This window comes from Felis catus, chromosome A2 (assembly GCF_018350175.1).
Source record: "Felis catus isolate Fca126 chromosome A2, F.catus_Fca126_mat1.0, whole genome shotgun sequence".
NCBI classification, from domain to species: domain Eukaryota; kingdom Metazoa; phylum Chordata; class Mammalia; order Carnivora; family Felidae; genus Felis; species Felis catus.
Window position 1 is genome coordinate 138,297,395 of NC_058369.1, and position 27,084 is coordinate 138,324,478.

At 36.1% G+C, this 27,084-nt stretch overlaps 1 protein-coding gene across 1 annotated transcript in view; it reads left to right on the forward strand.

Moving 5' to 3' along the window:
- Positions 1-27,084, forward strand: part of KCND2 (potassium voltage-gated channel subfamily D member 2) — a 488,971-nt gene that overhangs the window by 344,948 nt on the left and 116,939 nt on the right. The gene's annotated exons all lie outside the window — the stretch shown is intronic.

The window sequence follows — 27,084 nt, forward strand, 5'->3', positions numbered from 1 at the left end:
TTTGCCTTAGTATTTTTAAACTAAGGTGATGTCTCTTCTTTTAGAGAAGCCAATTTAGAGTCAATGTTCTCTCTGGCAATTAAAGTTGAAAACAGGTGCTCCTTGCATTCTCTTGTCTCAAATATGCAAATGCTTGATTTATTTTTCTTTATATAATTATACTTTAATCATTGTGGAAAACAGACTGAATATTTTGCAGAACTGTGTTAAGTACAGAATGTAACAGGAAAAAATATTTTTATGATGCAATCATCTTTCATCTAACAATTATAAAAAGAAAAATACTCATACATGTGACATCTTAATCATTATGGCATACCTTTGATGTGGTCAGAATATTACTACCTATTATATATATAAGAAAATTATTTTTCACATTACCCCTATCCTATCCAGTTGAAATTTGCTTCTTTCCTGAAGTGCGATCTAACTTTGAAATGAACATTAATACAGTCTTTTGTTGTTTTACATTTGTTATTATTATAATTATTTAATAACACAACTCTGACATCTTTCCACATCAATATGTATAGGTCTGTTCAGTGGTTCTCAGTAGGGCAAATTTGACCCACACGCTATATTTGGCAGTGTCTGGAACAGTTACACAACCGTGACACTATCAACGTTTATTTATTTTTGGGACAGAGAGAGACAGAGCATGAACGGGGAAGGGGCAGAGAGAGAGAGGGAGACACAGAATCGGAAACAGGCTCCAGCTCTGAGCCATCAGCCCAGACGAGCCTGACGCGGGGCTCGAACTCACGGACCGCGAGATCGTGACCTGGCTGAAGTCGGACGCTTAACCGACTGAGCCACCCAGGCGCCCCAACACTATCTAGTTCCAGAACATCTTCATCACTCCCAAAAGAAACCCCATATGCATTAGCAGTCACTCCTTACTCTTCCCTTCCCCAAGTTCCTGGCAACTAATCTTCTACTTTCTGTCTCTCTGAATTTTCCTATCCTGGACATTTCATGTTAATGGAGTCATACCATATGTGGCCTTTTGTATCCAGCATCTTTCAACGAGCATAATGTTTTCAAGGTTTATCCATATTTTAGCATATATTAATGTATCAGTCAGCTTTGTGGCTGAATAATATTCTATTATGTGGATATACTACATTCTGTTTATCCATTCATCAGTTGATAGACATTTGGCTTGTTTCCACATTTTGGCTTTTATGATTAATTCTGCTACTAACTAATATTCACATATAAGGTTTTGTGTGAACATATCTTTTCAGTTCTCTTGGGTATTTAACTAGGAGTAGAATTGATGTGTCATATGGTAACTCAATGTTAAGCTTTTTGAGGGACTGCCAAATTATTTTTCAAACTGGCTGCAATATTTTACATTTTTACTAGCAGTGTGTAAGAGTTCCAAATCCACAAAACCTCTCCAACATTTATTTATCTTTTTTATTATACCCATCCTAGTAGATGTGAAGTAGTGTTGTGGTTTTGATTTTCATTTTCCTATGGTTAATGATGTTGAGCATCTTTTTTACATACTTACTGGCCATTTGTGTGTCTTTCTTAAAGAAATGTCTATACACATCCTTTGTGTATTGTCAATTGAGTTATTTGTCTTATATTTGTAAGAGTTCTTCATATATTCTAGATGCACGTTCCTGTTCAGATATATGACTTGTAATTTTTTTCTCCCATTACATAGCTATCTTTTCACTTTCTTGACAGTGAAGCACAAAAATTTTAACTTTGATGAAATCTAATTTATCTATTGTTGTTATTGCCTGTGCTTTTGGTGTTGTATCTAGAAAAATCTTTTACTTAATCTAAGATCATGAAGATCTACACTTAAATCTTTTTTCTGTGAATTTTGTACTTCTAACTCTTACATTTAGATATAATGCACATTGAGTTAAGTTTTGTATGTAATGTGCACAGGGTCCACCTTTGCATAGGATACATAGCTGTCCTATTACTACTACTTGAAAAGTAGTACTATTCATTGAAAAAACTATTGTTTTTCAGTTGAATTGCCATGTGGCGTTCTTATAGAAAATCAATTGACTGTAAATGTGAGGGTTTATTTCTGAACTCTTAATTCTATTCCATCGATCTACGTATATTTATCTTTATGCCAGCATCAAACTGTCTTGATTAGTGTAGATTTGTAGTAAGCTTTGAAATCAGAAAGTGTGAGTCCTACTACTTTGTTTTTCATTTTCAAGACTCTTTTGGCTATTCCAGGTCTCTTGAATTTCCAAATGAAATTTAGGGTATCTTGTCAGTTTCTGCAAAGAAGGCAGTGGGGATTTTGAGAGAGAGTTTGTTGAATCTATAGATTTGGGAAGTATGGCCATAGCTATTCAAACACAGGAGGTTTTTCCATTCACATAGGTATTTAATTTCTTTCTATGATGTTTTGTAGTTTTCAGTATACAAGGCTTGCACTTCTTTTGTTAAATTTATTCCTAAGCATTTTATTCTTTTTGAAGCTATTGTAAATGAGATTGCTTTCTTAATATTGGTTTTGGATTGTTTACTGTTATTATATAGGAATATAATTGATTTTTGTCTATTGATTTTGTTTTTTGTGATCATACTGAGCTTGTTTACTGGCTTTAATTGTGTGTGTGTGTGTGTGTGTGTGTGTGTGTGTGTGTGTGTGTATTACTTAGGGTTTTCCATATGCAGAATTATGTCATCTGCACATAGAGATAGCTTTGCTTCTTCCTTTCCAATCTTGGATGTCTTTTATTTCTTTTTCCTATCTAATTGCCCTGGCTAGAAACTCCAGTAAAATGTCTTCTTCCTGACCTTAGGAGGAAGCTTTCGATATTCCACTATTAAGGATGATGTGAGCTGTGGGTTTTTCATAAATTCCCTTTATTAAGCTGAACAAATTCCCTTCTATTATTCCTGGTTTGGTGAGTGTTTTTACCATGAAATAGTGTCGGATTTTGTCAGAAGTTTTTCTGCGTATATTGAGATGATTATGTGTTTTTATCCCTTATTTATTAATATTGTGTTATAGTGATTGGTTTTCAGATATTAAACTGACCCTGTATTCCTGTCAGGCTGTTAGCTTTCATTGTGGTTATAGAGCTAATGGTTTTAAAGAGTCCTATGGAGCCAGGAAGAAGGAAATGAGAATAGGGCTGGTTAAAATATGACAAAGCTCACTTTTCTTATGGAGGTTCAGTCATATTTTTGTAATAAATGCTTCCTAGGTTGTTGCAAGCCTTTGCTTAATTTCCAGACTTTTGAAAAATGTATTTTGACAGTTTGTATCAGTGTAATTGTTGCTTTTAAGGAGATAAGGTTTTCAGAGGTCCTACTTTGCCATTCCACTGACGTCAGTCCATTAAAGCAGTCTTAAGGATGACGCTGAATGCTCCTGAATATTCAGTTTAACACATTTGTAAGGAAAGGAACCTACACACTCTCAATTTTATTTTCTGGTGCTATCTATTCTCATATTACTATTTACCTCTGTTTATCCCTTTATCCCAGCCAAATAGTCATTCATTATATTCACTGCTTCAAATATTTATGCAGTGCCTTCTAAGCTTAAGGCACAGTGATAAACTTTTCAGTGGATACAAAATTAACAAATACAAATTATTCCCAGGGGGATAAAGTAAGATATGTGTGTAACTAAAATACATGTTAAACATGATATATACAAAAAAAGAGACAGATAATGAATTTTCAAAAAAAGAATAAAGGAATATTGCTCTATTTTTAGAGAATAATTGCTCTCCTTAAGTGTGAGAGGCTACACAGAGTCTGGGCCCATTTGTTTTGGGAAAAGCATGAGTAGGATTGGGAATATGCAAAATGGAGGAAGAGAGCTTCAGACAGAGGAAACAGTAGAAACAATGGCATGGATATGAAGAAAACTCTAGTTCTAACAAGGAAGGGGGAAGTAAGTCTGTTCTGCTGTAACTGTCTTGAAAGAGTAGTGACAAATAATGGTTACATAAAGATTAAGCCTAGACTAAAGAGTACATTTAATGCCAGTCTAATGAGTGTGGGTATGGTTTGTTTTTTTTTTCCTGCAGGAGGCATAGAATTGTTGAAGATCACATGATTAGACCTATACTCCAGAAAAATTAATTTTCATATAAATATTTGAGAAATGTAGTTGAAGGATATACTGTGATCAATGTAATCCAGCATCAGGGTAAAAGCAGTATAAAAAAGATGGAGAATTATAAATTGAAATCCAAAATAGCAATAGCATGGAATGCAGGATGAAGCAGGGATGAAGGCCTGAGCCTTCTGATTATTTTATGACTTTTTTTGTTTTAGATTTATTTGCTTTTCAGAGGTTCTTAGCACCAGTAATCATATATTGCATGTGCGAGCACAAGTGAAAGTCCCAGGCAATAGGATACCGTGGCAGACATAAAATTATCCAGCTATGTCTTCCATTTGCAAGTATATAAAAGGGTTATTAATGGTGTTACCATGTTATTCATTCACAGAGTCCTTAGTTATGGTGCCTTCTGGTTTTAAAGCCTAACTTCTAATACCTCTAATCCCAGCACAGTGGACTAATTTGCCTCTCCTTGTTCTGTTTCCAGAAGTTCAAAGTTGAGCTTCACTGTAGGCTTCAAAGTCCTTTTTCTTTGTTTTCCTCTGTCGTCTCCCTTCACCTGTTTGAGCTTCCCACAGTCATCTATTCTTTACTCTCAAGTCTCCAGAATTACATGATTTCCAGTACCTTCTTCACTCTACCACAGCATTGGGAGGACTAGTAATCTTTAACAGTTAAAGTTAAATATGGCCACCAATTCCTCAAAACACCTGAAGTTGAGAAAATCCTTCCCAGTTTGCATTAGTGGCTGATACAGCACAGTCAATCTGCCAGACTTCCAAAGGCCCGGTTGGCTTTCTTGATTAAATTGCCTCCTTTCAAAAAGGAAAAAAAAAAAGTAACTGACCATTTAGATGTGGTGCCTTCTAAGGAGTCACACTTCCATGGCTCAGTTGCCTGTTACACAAAGAACATCTGGGTCTTTGTGGGATTTGTTTCCTACTTAGGCTGGGATATGACCTTGGTTTTCAGTAGGTGAATCATCTTTCACAGCACTGGTAGTGTCAGGCCGTTCATAATATTCTGGACTTTTTTCTTGCACAGTTAAGAATGCAATACTGCAGCAGCTACTAAATCACTGTCTTGAGAACTTTGATAATGTCCATAGCCTATTAAGTTGAGGGAGACTAAGATCGTATAATTAAAAAAGCTTCCATTTCCCCTGTGATATCTTAGAACATAGATTGGCTGAAATTGCTAACCAACATTTTTCACTTCATTGATGAGAGGGAGAGGGTGGCATAGCACTCTGTCAACTCTGACATAACTGTTCACACTATTTTGAAGCAGTCCTGGGCACTGACTAAATATTTCTTAGCTGTAAGAGTTACTGAGACTTGGCCAGAAACTGATCCATTGCTGTGTATGCATCAATATATGGTGAATTAGAGACGTGTGCATATACAGCTGACCCTTGAACAATGTGGAGGTGAGGGTCACCAACCCACCACGCAGTGAAAAACCCACAGATAACTTTTGAATCCCCCAAAACTTAACTACCAATAGCCTACTGTTGACTAGAAGCCTTACCAACAACATAAAAACAACCAATTAACACATATCCTGCACATTATATGTGTTGCATACTATCTTCTTATAAATAAGTCAGAGAAAAGAAAACCATAAGAGAAAATACGTTACAGTACTGTATTTATTGAACAAATCTGCATCTATGTGGATCCACACAGTTTAAATCCATATTGTTCAAGGTCAGAAGTAGTATGGATATTTTGACCTTACCCACTATTTGCCTACAATTGTCATGGAAAACAAAAAACATTTTGTGTTTGAGTTTTGTGAACTTTTGAAACTTAAAGGTGATGCTGATTTTGTAGGACAAAAACCATTTTTTTGAAGAATACTCCCATCTAAAGTGTTTGCAGCGAGAGAATTTAAGGACAGAATATGTGGTTTGAATTTTAGAAGCTGGCGCTGCTTCCACACAAGTCTAGCTGCATAGTTTTCAAAATGAAAATGCAGTTCCCATTTTACAAAAATTATTTGAAAATTTCAAGGTCGCCACAGTTGAGTCTTAATTTTTTTTAATGTTTGTTTATTTTAGAGAGAGAAAGAGAGAGAGAGAGAGAGAGAGAGAGAGAGAGAGAGAGAGAGAGAGAGAGAGGAGAGTGGGGGAGGGGCAGAGAGAGAGGCAGATATGGAGTCCAAAGTAGGCTCCAGGCTCTGAGCTGGCAGCACAGAGCCCTATGCGGGGCTTGAACTCACGAGCCGTGAGATCATGACCTGAGCCAAAGTCAGACACTCAACCGACTAAGCCACCCAGGCACCCCTACAGTTGAGCTTTAAACCAATTGTGGGGCTTTTCTTTTTCTTTTGTTTAGTACGAAATTTATTGTCAAATTGGTTTCCATACAACACCCAGTGCTCATCCCAACAGGTGCCCTCCTCAATGCCCATCACTCACTTTCCCCTCTCCCCCACCCTCCATCAATCCTCAGTTTATTCTCAGTATTTAAGAGTCTCTTATAGTTCGGCTCCTTCCCTCTCTGTAACATTTTTCCCCTTCCCCTCCCCCATAGTCTTCTGTTAAGTTTCTCAGGATCCACATAAGAGTGAACACATATGTCTTTCTCTGTATGACTTATTTCACTTAGCATAACACTCTCCAGTTCCATCCACGTTGCTACAAAAGGCCATATTTCATTCTTTCTCATTGCCATGTAGTATTCCATTGTATATATAAACCAAAACTTCTTTATCCATTCATCAGTTGATGGACATGTAGGCTCTTTCCACAACTTGGCTATTGTTGAAAGTGTTGCTATAAACATTGGGGTACAAGTGCCCCTATGCATCAGCACTCCTGTTTCCCTCGGGTAAGTTCCTAGCAGTGCTATTGCTGGGTCATAGGGTAGATCTATTTTTAATTTTTTGAGGAACCTCCACACTGTTTTCCAGAGTGACTGCACCAGTTTGCATTCCCACCAACAGTGCAAGAGGGTTCCCATTTCTCCACATCCTCTCCAGCATCTATAGTTTCCTGATTTGTTCATTTTAGTCACTCTTACTGGTGTGAGGTGATATCTCAGTGTGGTTTTGATTTGTATTTCCCTGATGAGGAGTGATGTTGAGCATCTTTTCATGTGCCTGTTGGCCATCTGGATGTCTTCTTTAGAGAAGTGTCTATTCAAGACAGCATGGTATTGGCACAAAAACAGACACATAGACCAATGGAATAGAACAGAGACTCCAGAATTGGACCCACAAAAGTATGGCCAACTAATCTTTGACAAAGCCGGAAAGAATATCCAATGGAAAAAAAAACAGTCTCTTTAACAAATGGTGCTGGGAAAACTGGACAGTAACATACAGAAGAATGAAACTAGACCACTTTCTTACACCATTCACAAAAATAAACTCAAAATGGATAAAGGACCTGAATGTGAGACAGGAAACCATCAAAACCCTAGAGGAGAAAGCAGGAAAAAACCTCTCTGACCTCAGCCGCAGCAATTTCTTACTTGACACGTCTCCAAAGGCAAAGGAAGTAAAAGCAAAAATGAACTATTGGGACCTCATGAAGATAAAAAGCTTCTGCACTGCAAAGGAAACAATCAACAAAACTAAAAGGCAACCGACGGAATAGGAAAAGATATTTGCAAATGACATGACAGACAAAGGGCTAGTATCCAAAATCTATAAAGAACCCACCAAACTTCACACCCGAAAAACAAATAATGCAGTGAAGAAGTGGGCAGAAGACATGTGGGGCTTTTCTAAGCACAGGGCCCTGCACAGGTGCACAGGTCCCACCTCCAGAGAGCCGCTCTTCTTTCAATAACTATAAATGAAGAACAGTATGAACGTCATCCTTCTTGGACTTAATGAAGTTCACATCCTGCTCATATACGCAGAAACACTGAGTATTTAAGTATGCAATTCAATTTGGCAGTAATTTGGAAAGAGTATAGTATTATCCCACAAATAACACATATCTATTGCAGTGCCTACTAGGTGCTGAGTGCTTTCAGATATGTTATCATATTTACTCCTTATAAAACCCCCAAATACTCAATGGCATGTGTGATTAAACTACAGAGGTCTAACTGTAATGCCTTTAACTTGAAGGTACAGAAATATTGAAAGTAAGTGAGGCAGGCTTCAGTAGCCACCTCTTAGGTGAACCAGCTGCACTTCTTGGGCTCCCTGAGGATTACAGAACCATCTTTGAAACATTTTAAAAGTGAGAAGCCAGATCCCTCCACAATAACTGAAAAGCTCACAGTCTTGGAGCCAAGTGTTTTATGCAGGGCAGCTGGGTTTAACCACCTCCATCCCCAAATGAAGGAGAAGTAAAGAATCTCCTGAATGAGTGTTTGTCCTACCCTAATATGCACATGAATCACTGAGGAGCTCAATAAAATGCAGAGTCTGATTCCACTGTGTGTTAAGACCAGAGATTCTGAATTTCCAAACAAGGTTTCGAGAGGCGCCTGTACTGCGGGTCTGCAGACCATGCTTGAGAGGCAAGGCTCTAGAGGAAACATTCAATCACCTGCCCTGAAATAAACACAGCATAGATACACTATGTAATCACTATTCATGAGGAAACTAATTACTTTCAGAGCTTTGTATAGTCATTCCACGGTTATATCATCTTTAAAGAAGGTGCATTCTCTCTTCTTAAAAAAATGTGTACCTTCATCCTGAAGGGGAACATTAACAGCGTGCTGCTCATCTGCTGACCTTGTTTTATCACTTGGTTATGTGGGCAAATGTGTATTTTCAGGATTACGAACTACTCTGCCCTTTTAGTCTCTTCACCCACTCAGCTGTTGTTCTTAGAACAACTCCACCCTCGCATCTATCAAAAGTCATCCCTCACATCAGTTCTGAAAACGCCCATCTTGCTACCCCAAAGAAGTCACAAATGATCTTTCTTCCATCATTAAGGGAGGATAATTGCTTACTAAATACAATGTCCTACAGCCTACAGCAGCCCTCTATAAGTACTGAACCAGGCCATTAAATAAAAGTTAGTAATAGACGAGACCGCCCTGATGACTAATGCCTGGTTCCTCTTTGCTGTTATTTAGCAAACTCCGGACAGTTTGCAGATAGTGCTTAATTATTATATATGTCGTTTGTCATCATATCTTGTGCTTTCCTAAAATGTGAAGCTGAAAGCAGTTCTGTTATAAATGCAAAAGTTTGTATTAAGAAATAGAATCCTAAAGAAAGCTACAATAATTGGACATGATCTCTCACTGGTAACTCGCAGCAGGCTGTAGACTTCCTCTGGCCCAGCCATAGAAGATTTGTGATTTGGTGCCCCCTGTTTTCTGGGGGTGTAGGTTAGCACAGAAATGAACTTTTGATGAAAGGAGCTGAGTGGGTTTTGTGATATTAATTTGATTAGAGTTGGGGTAAAGGATGTTAAAGGGGCAGTGGGAGAGAATTGTTCTTACGGCTCTACTCTGTCCAGAAAACCCTAATTGAGCTGGTGCGATCAGAAAGAAACAGATGAGTAAGGAGGTGGAGACTAAAACCTGAGAGATACCAATCTAAAAAGATTTCGTTTCCTGTTCTCCACAACAAAAAGCAAAACAGACTCTGTTCCAAGGCAAGTCTCCTGATCAAATGACCTTTCTGGACATCCTTGTAATCACATTTAAAATTTCATCAAAGGTCACAAAACCCTGGGATCATCACAGGACTGCTGCCTGTGCTTCCTTGGGAAAGACCATTAAAAGAGATTAGAAGAGAAAAAGGATGTTTTATAGGAAGAAGTCTTTGGCCCATGGTTGTAGACTCCATAGGTAGAGCTGTGCAGTAATAGCTCTGTGCAATTTTCTCTTACCAGCAAAAGTATGTTTATGCACAACCAATCCGGGTTCTCTAAACTCTTAAATGTGCCTTATTCACAGTGAGTGCAGAAACTTGGTTCTTATGGCTTTCCCCATCCACTCGACAGCACATTTAGCCAACAGCTCTCTCTACCCGAGATGTGTCTTTCGTGAATTGTTTACTACTAATGAGCAGATAGAGAGCTGTTGCACAGTTGCTAATTTGTCCCTGAATTTGTATATAAAGCATTGATAAACATCTCAGGCTGAATTTGAACAAGCAACTGTATCTGAAAAAAAAATGTAACTCGTCTTTCAAATCCCCTCTGCCCAAACACTTAAACTTCTAGTTCACGAAATAAAGTGCTAATGTTGCACTTTGGTTCCATAGCTACGTCCCCTCACAACACTTATTTTGTGTAAAGTAGTGTTTCCCATTAAATAAAGTGATTAAGAATTATTCAGCAGTGGAGGTAATAACACATAAGGTGTGCTGCTAAGGTACTAAATAAATTGTGGTGGAATATGTTGAAAAGTAATACAGCCACGTCTGTTTTGCTGCATTTCATGGGAGACATGCATATTTCTTTTACATTTTTTCACATTATTTTTCAAATAACTAAGTTTGGCCCTTTTTTATAGTGTGGCTCTGAATACTCAGAATATTTACTGTATGGACTCACCAAGATTCCAGTCATCCGTAGTTCATGGGTGATCTATAAACCTAAAGAACATGCATTTTGATCCTATAGGTTAATTTTGAAAAGAATGAGGCCCTTCTTATTGTATCCTTAATTATTCTAGTAACTAGCCCTTATCCTTTCTTATATATAACAAGTTTGATAAACTCATGAGTATTACCATTACATGGGTGTCATTCAGTTACTCTTTTAAGCATTTGAAGAAAGATATTAAAATAGCTGAATTCCAATTGATTAATTGAAAAGGATGGCATGTTGTTCTCAGACCTTGTAGCATAAATCATTTTATAAATTCAAATTATAAAGTAAAAACTTGTTCAAATAAACTTTATTATAGAATAGTATGCATATGAATTTAGGAAAGGTGCAAAGATAGCCACAAAAGTAGAGAGAGGTATTCAGCACTCTGTACAGCAGAAAACTGGATGTTTCTTTTTTTCCTGGAATGGGCTGGGTTTGGGGGACATCTACCAGCTACTATACAGTGATTCAGAAAAACAGCATACCACAGACACTCAAAAGGTCAATTGGTCTAACTCTGTGCCTGCAGACAGCTGGACCACTAAAAACCTCAAGAAAAAAGATTGCAACCATTTACATAATTAAAGACAGTTATGATTCAGCATTTGTTTCTTTTTCTCCTCCACAATGAACAAATTCCTGCTCCTTGAATTGTTCCTTGAATTATACCATGGTGTAATTTATCCCTGATGTGGAAGGGAAATTCTGGCTGAGGAAGGAGGTCCTTCATTTTCCTTATGAGGTCCTTTGTCATTTTCAGGGCTAGAATTACAGCCCTCACTATATTTTCTTGATGGTTAAAATTCCTAAAAGTCACCTCCTACATCCCTATCAAGAGACTAACCAAAATTGAATTCCACATTTCACATCCTAGTACATTTAAACTATAAGAGGTATGCTACTTCTTTTGCTGTTGTTGGAGTCTAAATATCATTTGTATATAAAATGCCTTTTAGACAAATCTCTAATAAAGCATTTTAACCTTTGTTGGAATCATTTGAAAACATTACACTCAGAGCTCAGTGCTCGAAACAATCAGCACAAAGTGCCCCAATAATCATTTTGAGGTTTGCTTGATTTGAACCTCAGGGCCCCTTCATGTGTAATAAAGTCTATAGATCTAAAAATTTACCTCTTCCAGTTTTATCTGCATTTGTAGAAGTACACTGCTTCATTCAATTCCTTTGCCAAAAATCTGGATTTCACCTCCCAACACTCTCTCCCCATACACACATCTTCCTTTCCCACTTATATTTATATGTTCCCCAGCTAAACTCAATTAAAATGTGATGAACATTGGATTGAAACTTCATTTCCTCACCTGATGTGTGCCAAGGGGATAGTCAATGTCACAAGACAGGCATGGTGCAAATGTTTTTGTCCTGATGTTTTCCTACTTATATTTATCACTTTGTATTAAAATGAACAAGGATAAGGTAGGAGTAGAATACAATGTTGCATAACTTTTAGGATGAAACAAGGGACTTCAAAGAAATTTTCAGAAGGAGATATTTACCATTCTTTGTCTAGGAGAAAACAGAGTAGAAACCTTTAATAAGTGTTAGGTTCATCATGCTATACCTTGACTTTTTCTTTTCAAACGGCACACACTAAAAATTTAGATGCTTGACCATAGACTCATAGAATTCAGAGCAAGAAAGAATGTGTGTGATATGTAAATAAGACTTCATGTGCACATGAAGAATTGGAGGCCCTAAAAACTTGGACATGTTCATTGTTCTTTGATTCTGCTTCAGAAATCTGTAAACAGAAGGAGGACTTACCAGAATCAGCAACATTGATAGAAAGTGGCATTGCCATTGATAATCATCGCCTGGAGCCTGGCTCCAAGATTATTTACGAACAAAATTTGAGTTGGCAGAAAGGGGCTGAGAGGGGCTCAGTTTCTGAAGGCCAAATGGTCTCATTATAAGATGTTCTTATGTGGAGAGAATTGGCTAGCCTATCCTGGGAAGGTAATATTAGTGTAGAGGTCCAATGTGTTACTCTTTTAAAAGAGAAATGAATAATGAGAGACATGCTCCCTTCCAAGGTAATGTGCCCATTGTCTTCCTGGAGGCTGACACTTGTTGTAGCTTTCCTGGGTGCATTCTTATTTGATAAGGGGCAACCCTGTCTCAGAGTGACAAGATGTTAAAGTGCTGCTGTTTCTTCCCCATAGTCAAGATCTCTTCCATGTTGTTTATTGCTGTTTCCTTCAGCATTTCTCCTGTAAATCCTGCCTGTGGTTACCAGAATTTAGTTCTATATAAATCACTGTTTTAACTGCCTGCTATTTGTACTAGAAAATAGGAGAGAGTAAAATGTAACAAATAATTGCTTCTCCAGGGCTTGGGTTTCCTCATATTATAGTTTCAACACATGATCTGGAACTGCATCAAACTGTATGGGCTCCTTTTCTGAAGGAACATCTCCCGCTTTCAAGACTGAATGCTTTGCCTTGGAGCTACTTGATGTTCAGTGATGACATATTAGAATGACTGGCATCACACTGACTTGAAAAATTCAGGGAGTTCTTATTTCATAGAATTTGGTTCTACGTCAATCAGGTAGGTTGTATTTTCCACTGAGTTGAAATAAACACACATTCAGGGTTACTGGTGAGAAATATCTGGGACATTATTATTATATTGGATAACAAGTGAGTTAGGTAGGTCAGTAGGGCTGGAACACAAGGTGCGTGATTGTTGAGGAGATACAATATAATGGAGACAGTCCCAGGGAATTTTGGAGAATCTTGAATGTCACTCTCATCTAAGTACCTCTGATTTTATTCTATAAGTTAGGAGAACCGTAAATATTTTGGAGAAAACAAAGTTGTAATACTCTCTAGTCGGCTTCATAAAGATGAGCCTGGTGACAGGAAAAGGGTGGAGGGGTTGCAGTAGCACAGAAGAGGGGGACATTTAGCCACTACAATAATATCACCAAGAAACAATGATATTCATTCAATATCCAATTTTCATATCCAACTGGTATCCAATCTGATATCATGTCAGATTCTGTGTTTGGATTATAGCATGATAAAATAGACTCATATGATGCTTGTCCTAATGAAGTTTACTTTCTGCTCCTGAAGAATATATAACAAAGAAAATCTAATAAATGCTGGAAAGAAAATAAACAAACAGGATACAGGGTAACCTAGGAGAATATACCTTCAATAGGTTGGGAAAGAATGGGCTTTCTAAGAAGTTGGTATTTCAGCTAATGTGAAGAGTGGGAATCTCAACACAACCAATGAAAAGAGCACATTCAAAGGATCAAGAAGCATTGCTTGCTCAAAGAACTCAGAGAAGACCAGTGCAATTTGGACTCAAATGATGTGGCGAGAAAAACAAGAATGGGATGAGAGGGTTGGAGAGAATCATTCACAGCTATATAAGGCATGACAAAGACCAGAGTTTGTTCTGAGTGAAATAAACTTCAGCAGAAAGAGAACCCCATGCTTAGATTTGTCTGTTAAGAGGATCTTTTTGCTGTGTAAAGAATGGTTTGTGGAAAGGAGAGAGAAAAGGAGAAATGGCTAGGAGGTAGCTGATGTATGATCTGATGTAGGCTGATAAAAATAGACATGGAAAGAAATTGCTGGATTTAAGATTATATTTTATAGAGAAATTTCTGACAATTCAGAGTTCTATGGTTAGAAAAAGGGAGTAATCTCAGATTTCTGGCTTCAGCAACTGGGTATATTTACTGAAAAGAAAAAAGAATGGGAAAGATAAGTTTAAGATTATGCTTTGCCCATATCAAATTTGAGGTGTCTGAAGATACCCATAGTATGAGAAGATCATCACTCATGTGATGACCAAGGGGCTAAGAGATCCCATCCCAATCTCAGAGTTGGTAGACAGTCATCCAAACCTTCACCCAAACAATTCTCTCTGTTCTTCTGTTCGGTATGACAGAAGTGTTCACACCTGGGGACCCACTGGATGTTTAGATACTATTTTAAATGTCATATCAACTCTGCGAAAATGAACAGTACAGAAGCATTAGGAATATATCCCAAGGGGTATGAAGGTTTCTTTCTTTCCTTTAAGTTACTGTTACTGTTAAGTGTTTTTACACTGTAATGTTTTCATAGCAGAAATTTTATCAACATTATCAGAACTTACATGTCCAAACAAGTGCTTTTTCCATTCAAAACAATCCCCTTAGGAGACTGCATATTTTCTCCAGAAATGCTAGCTTTATTGACAGTGCTTTTGGAAACTTCTCTTGGAATTACCTTCCAGAGTTTATAGGATATTTTTAAATGATGAAAAGTTTTCTTCCCTGAAGATTAATTGTTTTTCACAACTAACCAAATTTTCAGTAAGCAAAGTATAGTGATTTTATTGAGGATCAAAATTAGACAAAGGTTACATAGGGACTATAAACCAAGTAGATGTATTTTCCCATATGACTCATCACTGGCTAAAAAAATAATCCTTAAAGAATAATTACAGAATGATTGAAACTAGTTGTAGCTTCCCAAATTGACTCTTGATTTCTACATTGGACATTTTTCACATTGGACATTTTCTTACCATCTTAAAACTTTAAAATCACACCAAATGTTCAACAGATAACACCAATTTGAATCAATTACTGTGAGATTCTTTACCTACATTCCATGTGTTCCTAACAGTTACCACCAGTGTTAACCACCATCTACTGCAAAAATGTTTCCATTTAAATTTATGGGAAATGGATAATGGAAGATAAGTCTTTAGCTAATAGGTTGAGTTTTCTTGTCCATCGTAATAAGCAATTTAACCTTGAATGGCTCTGTGTAGAGTTCTCTGTTTTGCCATAATTATGAAACTATATTAAACATATTGTCAGAGAAGTCAGCAGGCACATTATGAATTTCACAAGCTACATTCAGACCTGGAGAACTTGACCTTTGTTAGAACAAGTTCCATCGTAAAGAATTGCAGCAGTTCACCACCTGAGCCCTTTCCCCACAACCAAGATAACTACCAGTGACTGTTCGTTCAGTTTTCAGCATGGGTTGCAACTATGCAAACAGTAACTCTAGAATTAACATGTGAATGCTCAAGGAATGAACCTTAGTCCCAACCAAGGACAGTCCAGAGTGACCCAGCATGCCATGTACAGCCTAATACCAAAAATTTTGAGATAAGAAAAATGTGGCAGGTTCATAGATTGCATATTTTGAAACTGACAAATCTAGCCTTATTTCCTGCTCTATCATGAAGTTTACAAAAAACTTCTTGTCTAAGGAAAAAATTGCCTTCATCTCATGGTCAACCTGTGTCTATTTCTGCTTTTCTGTCTCTTACTGTAGGTGTAAAATGTCCCTCAGACTTGACTTCTGTTTATCTTTCACTTGACTATAAGGGGTATCAGGGAAGTCAACTACTTACATGTTCTCAGTGTATGGTACAGAGCAAGTCATAAATAAATCTTTTTGTTGGAAGGAAGGAAGGAAGGAAGGAAGGAAGGAAGGAAGGAAGGAAGGAAGGAAGGAAGGGGAGGGGAGGGGAGGGGAGGGGAGGGGAGGGGAGGGGAGGGGAGAGGAGAGGAGAGGAGAGGAGAGGAGAGGAGAGGAGAGGAGAGGAGAGGAGAGAAGAAGAAGGAAGGGAGGGAGGAGGGAAGGAAGGGTAGGAGGGAGGAAGGAAAATTTACTGGATTTCACAGGCTTAAAAATACGATCTGGAGTCAAAATTGATGGTAATGGTATTAAAGTCCTCTTTGACATTTACGAATAATGTAAGGAAAATTATTTTCTCCCATTAAGCATTAATTTCCTCAACTAGAAAATCTGGATACAAATTTGTACCAATCTAAAAAGGCTGTTTTTGGGGTGCCTGGGTGGCTCAGTTGGTTAAGCATCTGGCTCTTGATTTCGGCTCAGGTCAGGATCCTGTGGTCATGGGATGGAGCCCCACATTGGGCTCCGCACTGAGTGTGGAGCCTGCATAAGATTCTCTCTCTCTCCCTCTCCCTCTGCCTCTCCCATGCCCATGCTCTCTCTCTCTCTCAAAAACAAAACAAAACAAAACAAAACAAAACAAAAATGTTTAAAAGGCTGTTTGTAAGGACCAAATAACACATGCAAAGGTGTTAGTATAATATTTGTGTATTATGTACTATTTGAACTATAAATAGCTCTATATATTTTAGCTTTTATTTATTATCTTGAGAGGATATCATGAATCCATTTGAGAATTTGATGGAAATGGACTCTCGCCTCAAATAATTTTATGTCTTTAATAAGTAAGCTCTTGAAACCTATCCATGTACAGCATATTAAGAACCACTCACTAAAATTAGTCACTTTTCCCTCCAGCTACACATCACAACTCATTATTAGTGAAGTGAAATCTACTTAGTTTTGTAGGGACTGATAATATTTTTTAATGAAAAAGAATAGAACAAAATAGAAAATTGAATACACCTTGCATCTCATTTAATTAGGGTTATTAAAGGTAGAAGTTTTGTGAAACTTTATTTCGTGCATATATGTGTGTTAGGTTATACTGTAACTTACCTTTCTCAAGATGGGTCACACTTGAGCATCCTTCAGAACCTAATGCCTCGTTGTCTCCTTAGCCCTTCCCGTTTTTAGTTCTACCCAGTGTCTTTGATTCTCAGCCCTTTCTGGTTTTAATTCTACCTTGTCTGTTTGGTTTCCCAAACATTTGGGCACAACAGCAATGTTTGCACATGCAACAGACCACAGGGTTAATCATTAAAAAAAATGAACTAAGGAACTCTGATGATCACATTAATCATTGCATATTAACCCCACCAGCAACATAAATGTCATGTTCAGAAGACAAGATGTATGCATCTGAATTCCAGATGTACCATGTGGATGACTTATATTCCAGAGTTTCGTTGTCATACTGCCCTTTGGCTATGACCTGGAGCATGTTATACATGAAACAGGTAGAGCCAAGTACTTCTAGTAATTACATTCTTCTGGAAAATATCCAAAGTACCAATTCCATGCCAGACTTTGTGCTATCACATGATGCCTTATACTGAAATTATAATAAATGTGTGTTCCAGATTTCCATAATGAAACTGCTTTAAGCCAACGTATCCATTTTTTTACCTTAAAACCAGAATCAAAATATAGGTCCTGCATGAGTCAAGTGACTCTTGTATAAAAGATAATTTCATCCTGCCTTTAAAACATTTTCTATTTGAATTTTAAAAACCAAAGATTATATTCACATAAGCCTCAAAATCTGTAGATGATGTAGACAATTATCAAAATTCTCTGCTCAATGATATTTGATCTAATTGTCTTCTTCCTCAAATAGTGTCTCTTTAAAATGGAGAGTTTCTAAGTGAGTCTCTAAACTGAATTACAATTGCATTAACTTTATGGTCTCTTATTATAAATGTCTTATTTATTATAGAAGTTTATCAATAATTAATAGACATATGGACATATGGATAGACATATCAGTTAAAAAAAACACATAAACAAAGTATGTCTTTATGATGTCCTCTGTTCTCACATTAGAGACTTTAGGAAGATTTGCCAAAGGAATTGCAGAAGTTGAAAGTCATTATTTACTTTCTCTTATCTTAAATATTTGTTGAATTACTGAGGAATGAAATAATTATCATATTACGAAACAAAAACATAACTAAGCTTTTTACTCTAATTTACCTGACCTATTGACTAGATATATATGGATCTTTCATGAAGGTAAACATCTTTAACAAGCTTCAAAATATAAATGTTTAAGATGCATAACTTCATATATATAATGTGAATAGTTGAGATGAAACAGCTAGCAGTTTATGCATGAATTTAAGAAACCAGAAAAGCAACCACTGGTGTAATAAATAGTACTTTATGCATGCAAACTTAGAAAATATAATTTACAAGCATGAAATAGAATTTGTAACAATGGCAACAGAAACTAAACAATCAGAAGATAGTCTTATGATATGGTTCCTTGAAAAGCATTAGCCCACCAGTCAGGAAGCCTTAATTTTATTTTTCTCATTGTCATGACTATTCTTGGCCTATTATTGATCTTTTGAAAACTGAACATCAAGTTATGAATTTGTGAAACAGAAGGACAAAGGCAGGATTTATATCTGCCCTATTCAAGATAGTATGTGGTAAAGAGGAAGCTGAAAAGGATTTGTTTTGTGAATAAATTTCATCAAGTGGGAGCTTGATTCATATAGGTAATATTCAGGCAATATGAGTATCCTTCTAATGTCTCAGAAATGAACATTTTCTATCTTATTACATGAAAAATTACTTATGAAAAACTATTTACATTGACTCAAATGATGAGGTTCTTAAGAATGATTTCATAAATACAGAATAGGTTTGTTAATTATAAAATATAAATAATCTCAATTAAGCAGTACTTAAAAATTAATATCATGAGATTTTCATTTAAATGCTGTCATTCAGTCTCTCATATGAAAACTGGCAGAATTCTAACTGCAGAAAAACTCTCTTACTCTTAAGGGTCCCTCCGTCATTTATTCATTTACATCCATAACGTGTGGTCCATGAAAGAGTAGACTTTGGAGTCAGAGTAAATGTGGAGGGCAGGGAGCATGTTAATCTTATTCACTGTTGTATCTGTAGCACAGTACCTAGCGATAGAACTAGTAGGCGGAGTGGAGTTAATGTGTTTTGTTCCTATATTTTGAATAAATGAAGGAACAAAACTAAATTCAGGAAAACTAAACATGATAAAGTCATTTGTCTTTTTAATGCATGGGAACAGTTCTACCAGGCATTTTTTTTTCCTGTAATGTCCTAATACAAAGGACTTTGGATTTCTTGGGGAAACTAAGTGAATTTTTATCAACTTATTGTTCAGGAGTTTGTAAAAACTCATAATTTTAAGAATTAATCTACTTCTTCCTGCTGATAGGAAGACCAAGAATTGATTTGCTAAGTTGTAAGGTCTTGATCCAAATAAGTTAGATGATACTGGGCAAGTAAAAACCATAATGTGTAAAGGTCTGGATCCTGGGAAAACCCAGACTCATCCTGGGTAAAATTTTTTTTAAATGATTTTTAACATACCTTGAAGGTATCTTGTCACCTTGGGCCTTTCTCCCGTTCTTCCAAGTTATCCCTTAACCTTTGTGTTTCTGTTAAACACATTTTAGGATGAGGTGCTGATTTTTGCAGTGACTCTGGGGACAATGCACCTGCCTGTATCATTTAACTCAGAGACTCCCAAATACAGGTCAATATATTCTGAAGTCTATGATAACTGCTTTAATTATCACAGGGACAAAATTAAATAATACAGATGGTGAAGTGAGCTTTTCATTAAAATGTTTTTTTTAATTTTAAGATCTACTCCTTATTACAAAATGTTATCTCTTTTATAAAATATTGGTGATATTAAATGTGAGGCTGTTTTTCCTAATAAAAAAATGAAGTTGCTAAACTTTGCTGCCACTAAGTACAAATAATTCAAAACAGGTAGACAGTTGGTAATAGAAAAACACATTCTGTGACTGAATGAAAAGAAGAAAATGGAAAACACTGCATGGCCTAATGCAAGAAGAAAACAAGATTAAAAGAGTAGATTTCAGTATCTTTATTTTCAACCACTATTGACTGATGAAGGCACAAAGCCTAGGAGTGGTATGAATAGGGTTTTTTCCTCTTTTGTGCATCATTTCTGAAAGAGTCCAGCTACTCTTGATACTTCTGTGAAGAATGGCATTCAAGTATATTAAAAATGAAGGGATATCTTTTTTGGGGTGTGGAATGAAACAATCTTTTCTCCAAGGTTCTTTTTTTTTCATTAACTTATTGTGACTTAACCAATGAAATGATCGCTAAAAGTCTTACAACAAACACACTATTTATGTTGTACTGGATTATAAGCAAAAGAAAAATGTCACTCCCTCAAAAATAAATAATCCTCCAGTTACACAAATGGCTTGTTGTCATGTTATATTGGATTTTAAATAACCTAGAACTGATGTGTCTGAGTTTGTTTTAAGAAAGCTCAACATATGTTAAGCTTTCTTAGAAGAATGGTTTAATTATTAAGACATCAACGTCAAAGTTTAGAGATGCATGAAGACCAATATATTTGCGTTTATAGGATTCTTTTTTAAGAAAGCGAGCCTGATGCTACTTCAAAATAGGTATGTCAGGTTCTCTATGAGTCGGGGAAGGGGAGCTTTTACCCAAAGATTATTTACCAAGGGTTGTTAGGTAACTTAAAAAATTAATTAATAATAAAATAATCCACACAAAATTATTACATATACAGTCTTATTGCTTACTTAAGCAAGTAAGCAATGATACTTACTTAAGTAAGTAAGTAAATATATTACTTACTTAAGTAAATATATTTACTTACTTAAGTAAGTAAGTAAATATATTACTTACTTAAGTAAATATATTACTTACTTAAGTAAATATATAAAACATATCCTAAATTCCCACCATATTCTGGGATTTACAGAATGTTGGAACACTCACACAACTGCCATTTTATTCCCTCAGACTTTAAAATAACTCTTCCTTTTCCTAACACACACACACACACACACACACACACACACACACACACACACTGTAGACCTCCTTCCTTTACATCTAGACACTTTTGGGCAAGCCATTCCAGTATAATACCCTATATTACCAAAACTGAAAAAAATTTTCCTCACGAGAATTATTTTCAGATATCAATGAAATATTTATTCAGTACCTTTAATCACTATACAGAAGCAAAGAAGCATAAGGAAGACTCAAGGGTGTCAGGGTGTCTCCGTCATTTAAGTGTCCACTTTGGCTCAGGTCATGATCTCACAGTTCATGAATTCGAGCCCCTCATTGGGCTCTCTGCTGTCAGCATGGAGCTGGCTTCAGATCCTCTGTCCCACTCTCTCTGGACCTCACCTGCTTGTGCTCTCTCTCAAAATAAATAAATAAACAAAGACTTAAAAGTCTTTGCAATCAATTCTGTGGGAAATAACACATATTCAGTTGAAAGGCAAAATATGAGTAATGATATAAATAAGTGTAAGCAGGGAAATGTCAAAAAAAACCCAAAAGAACAGAGAAAATAGATGTGGATCAGAATCCTGACCAAGACAGTAGTTGGGTAGCATAACACCTCTTGAACCCTTTGTTTAGATGTGAAATGAGAATGCTAATAACTCTGTAACATCATCACTATGATGAGAAGCAGAGGATGTTAAAAGCCTAGCATTGGACCCTAGAGTCAGCAAATAAGTATTAATTATTATTAATAGTACTTCATGGCATTAATAGTTATGATTGTATTTGGTTGTGATCTTTTCTCCCAACAGTATCGCCCTGCTCTGGAAACCTTGTTTATGCTTCTCCCCTGACCCTTACTTTCACTCTGCCCTGATTATTTAATGCTGTGCTATTAGTAAACTGTACGAGGGCAAGTATTATGATTTGCTCCTGTGTGTATCCTCCCCAGCAGTGCTTTTCCACTTTTAACTGCCTGGAGATCTCGTTACATAGTGTTTCAATCCTGCCTTAGAAGGTCTAGGCAGGGTTCTCAGATTCTGCATTTTCAACAACGCTTTTGGTTCCTCTGATCAAGGCCCTACAGCATTTATACATTCAATAATATCTTTTGAGCTTAAAAGGTAGCATGAAACACATAGAGTGTCAAATTAAATACAAAAGCAATCATTTGTTAAGGTGTTCAGAGGAAGGAATTACAGAAAACTTTAGGGAGCAAGTGAGAATTTACTCAGGTCCTGAAGAATTACAAAGATGTGAATGGTCAGAGTGGACGACAAACAATTCTAGACTTGTAGAAGAACATGAGGCAAATTGTGGAAAGAGCAAAACATAAGGAATATTCAGGGATTAGTACGACTGGTGTGTCCAAAGCATAAGACTCAAGTAAGTTAGAAAATGTTGGTTGATGCATATGTGTGTCTAACAAGCAATGAACAAACATAGAATTTCTGAGCAATCTGGAAAGTGATCACTCTGGTTTTAGGAAAGTCATCCTGGGTGGTGGCGTGTAAAGTGGTTGATGGCGAAGAGAAGGTGGGAGGCGCAATAAGCTCTTAACTTTAGCTTCTGGCGGTGTATTCAGTTAAGCTTCCAAGATTTTAATTTGACATCAGATATAAAACAAACATACATATAATTCCTGTGGCTATGTCAAATCATATTCTAACTAAGCCTGAAAGCAGTTAGACAGGAGTATATTTTGGTCTCAAGATAAATTTGCTTCGTGGATTCTTCTACCAATACAACACATTAATTATGGTGCAGCTTTCCTGAATTTGAGCATCTCCAGACTTTTGAGATCTCTAGCAACTTTACCACCAGAAAGAAAAAAAGCACAAAAATAACTTATTGCATTCTGTTGGGAGACTCGCATTTAGCGTGTATTGTCATTATTTCCCCATATTTAGTAATATTGCTATTAAACAGTTAATGCATGAAATTATTAATAACCCATGAGGGAAGAAGTAGGCCAATCATTTATCCTTCCTAAAAATTAAAATATAAAAATAGAATATGCAATTATCTAATAATACATTTAATGATTGAAGGAGCCAACAGTCATGTTTTTGGAAAGCAATTTTGATTATATTGTAAAAGAATCAACACAAGTTTTGATCAAATCTCTGAAGTTCACAGCTGAGAAAATCACTCACTAATGTATATCTGAAAGCATCTAATTGTAATTTTGCCTATTATGTGATTCATTTCCGGGGGGTGGGAGGGGTGGGGAATAGAATGAGACTTGGCCCATCTTGGATGGTATTAACATCTAACTATAGTATACGGCTGCCATAAAATTAACCGAAGAGTAGCCCTCATAAGTGATGTCTAAGATCAAGCGATTTAGTGTGTTGTATCACTTAGAACCAATGAAGCAGAGTAAGTAATTGGCAGAAAAAAAAGAAAAACCATAGTAAAATAGCAAAGCAAGGCAGCTGCCATTAAGAGAAAAATGTAATGATCTCATTAAAGACATTGCGTGCAGTCTCCATTTCAGTTTTCACATCTCTGAATTTTTCTCTTGGCTTTGCAAAAATATTATCTACTATCACATAATTGTAACTGTAATTCAAATGTAAAATAGAAATAGGTTTTAGAACTTTATTATCGGTTTCATACTTAGGTTGTCTTATTCCAGGTCCAATATCAGTATTTTGATTGATTTCTTGTTTCCCCTCTGTCTTCTAAACTGAGGTAAAGTAATTTATTTAATTCAGAAAGAAAAGTCCTCAGGTAAGGGTCCATGAATTCATACTGTATATAAGGTAGAAGAACCTATTTTACTTGTGAGAGACTCAATAGGAATCATGAAGAACTCCAAAGATTATTGTAATAAAGCATATTCAGAAGCATATGTCAGTTTTTCAAATTGTGAAATCTGAATGAGAAATTCACGAGAATAACTTTCTTATGGAAAAGTTGAGGGAATTATGGTCTCAGACAAAACTTTTTGGATTCATTAGTGATTCCAGTTTTACAGTTTACTATCACTGATTATGATAAAATCATCAATATTTTGTCCTAACTTTGCAAGTTGAAAAAGAGAAGTTTTAAATTGCCTGTATAAAATAGCTCTGGGAGAATATAATTCTTCATATGTAGATAAGGTACTCTAAAATTTGTGACATTTTACAATCCAAAACGAGAACCTATTTTCAGTTGTTCTAACACTGTTTATACTCCTTATAGTTTTTATTTTAAATTTATATCAGTACTAAGAATGTGTCATCTGCATTAATATTTAATCACTTACTTTTCTTGCATTTTCTGTTTTATTGCTTCATAAATAAATAGTTTATAAATTTGCCTGATTCATTTTTGTTTCTACATAGAAAACTGGACTCTAAGAAGAGTGAGTTAATGTTCTAGACATGTAATAAAAATTTATTGAAAACACATTTTGCCATTAAGCATTATAGTGGAGGATATGTAAAGGAAAGGGGATGGCCTCTTTTTTCAAGTATCATATAATCAATTTGAGATATAACGGGGATTTATAAAAGTAGATGGCAATTATCATTGTGTAAATTAGTGTATATATTTCTAATGAAATGTGAGTTAAAAGAGTAATCATTGGTGGTGCTAACCAAGGTGATTCCTGAGGTTAATGTTTTGCATAGAATACATGAGGGGTGGGTGTAGTTTAAGTCCATCATCAATCAATGCTATTTGATTCCACCAGTAGTAACAAAAAAATATATAGCACATGCTTAAGTCAGTCCATAATTAATGGTACCAATCTCTTCTGGAATACTGGAACTTATCTGAAAATAAATGTTACAGTAGCCTGCACTATACATTAAGACACAATTGTATTCAAGATTTGAAAGCTGATTCAGGTGAGCAAATCACTACCTTTCTGTTTGCAAGATTTTCTTCCTATTTTCTAAAAAGGAGATGTTGGTTCTGCCCAGTGCAACTCATGATGTTATTTGGAAGTCCAAATAAAGCTCACAGAAAATATGCTCTGAAAAGCATAGTACACTAAAGAAATATTGCTACAAAGAAACTCCTGAAGAAAATCATGCTTGTTTTTTCATGATCCCCATGTTCCCTTCCAGCGCTGTGACACGCACCAAAGTCTCAGTCTTGTCGAGTTTGTGTAATATTTTATCTAAAGTTGGTCAACATTGACTCCCATTTGTGCACAGTACGATTTTCATCACACACGACAAGGCCATTATATTCCAATATAACTTCAAGTATCCAGTACAGCAGCAACCTAGATGGAACTGGAAATGAATTCACTTTTCCACAAACCCTTATTAAGCATCTTCAATGTGTCCAGCATAGTGCTCATCACTGGAACAGAGAGAAGACAGTTCCTAACCTTCCAGGGAGTTTCATCTAGTTGAAGAGAAAGACAAATGAACATATAATATAGCCATCCCACGTTTAATATGATTGTTTAAAAATGGATAACTGAGACATTTTTATTTACTTTAGGAATGAGGTTATTTGATTTAAGAAGTTACAATACAATTCATAATGTTGATTTATGTCAATTTTTCAAATAAATACCTGTTTTGAAAAGTAAAGTTCATCCTAAATGTTACCCACTATAGTTTGTTTCAGTTCTAAAGGGATTGTTCTATAATTTGACTTTCTTGTCAATGTCCTACTACTAGTGAAATTTATAATATTCTTGGTGAGCTAACCCCTTCTATTGAATTTAAGTGATGTTTTGGACTATTTCACCATTTAAAGTGGGAAGATTACAGCCTTGCTGATATAGTTTAATCCAAGATTTCCATGCTTATAGAATTGTACATAGTAGCTGTGCAGATACATTTATAATAGATTACATATGATATTAAAAACTATATATTAATTTATTATAAACAGGTAGGGCAAGCATCTAATTATTTGCAGACACATAATAAATGCTGTTTTTATTGCCTTTGCTAGGGAGGCCTTAAAGAATCCAAAGTTAAGATTTCAATTAATCTGTAATAATGAGTAATTTAAGAAATTAAAAAAGTAAGCTAGCACAGGAAGTTTGACATAAAAAATGCACAAGGTGGTTCCAGGAATCTTTGGCACTGAGGAAATACGGGAGCATATATTTTTTTAATCTAAGAAGAACTGAAGGCAGCAAATGCACCAAGATAATTGGAAGGAGAAAAGCCAGATTATAAGGTATTGATTCATTATAAAGAAATAAATAAAGACCCCAAATAATTAAGATGACTGGATTGTTTCCTTTCATAAGGAACCATGATAAACGATGATGAAAAAAAACTAAAGGTGTAAAACCAAACAAATCTGCCAATCAAAATCTACGCTATTTTCTCAGCAATAAGGTCACCTGAGAGGTGGAGCCCAGGTACTCTTAAGAGTTACCGCATCAAGCACAGAGTGGGCAAAGCAGTGTAAATTTTCCACAGTCCGAATATCAAAGGAATGTGTACATTACCAGACACTGAGGCAATGCTAACTATGATGCTGCCAATGACTGTGACTGTCCCACAGGAAATCTCCTCTGAGGAGATTTTAATGATAGTTTCTTCAGGTGAATAAGTCAAATTTGGAGACGAAGTACACCTGCAGGTCTGTAAATTGAACGGGCTAAGAATGCCATTTCCCTTGGCAGAGATCTGTCATGAATAAAAATACATTAATGAAACAGCACTAACCGTGCCTCTAGGGGGAAAACATTTTTTCCCTTATGTGCCTAGGAATTCTAAAGGCTATAGAAAGAGCATATTCTTTAAGCCCAAGTGCCCAGTTCCAACCACTACATAAATGGATAGCACTCCAGGAAACTTCTATAATTAAATCCATATTTACCACATTCTTCTCAGCATCACTTCATGCAGCTTTTCTGAATTAATTCAATAAATTTTATTGCATTCCTACTTTGTGCTTTGTGCCGTTATTATGTGCTGATGAAACCACTATGAAAACAGAAAGATCCAGAGCTCAGGGGCTTATATTCTAATCAGAGGATGAAGACAACAAGTATGTGATGAATAATTTGATGAA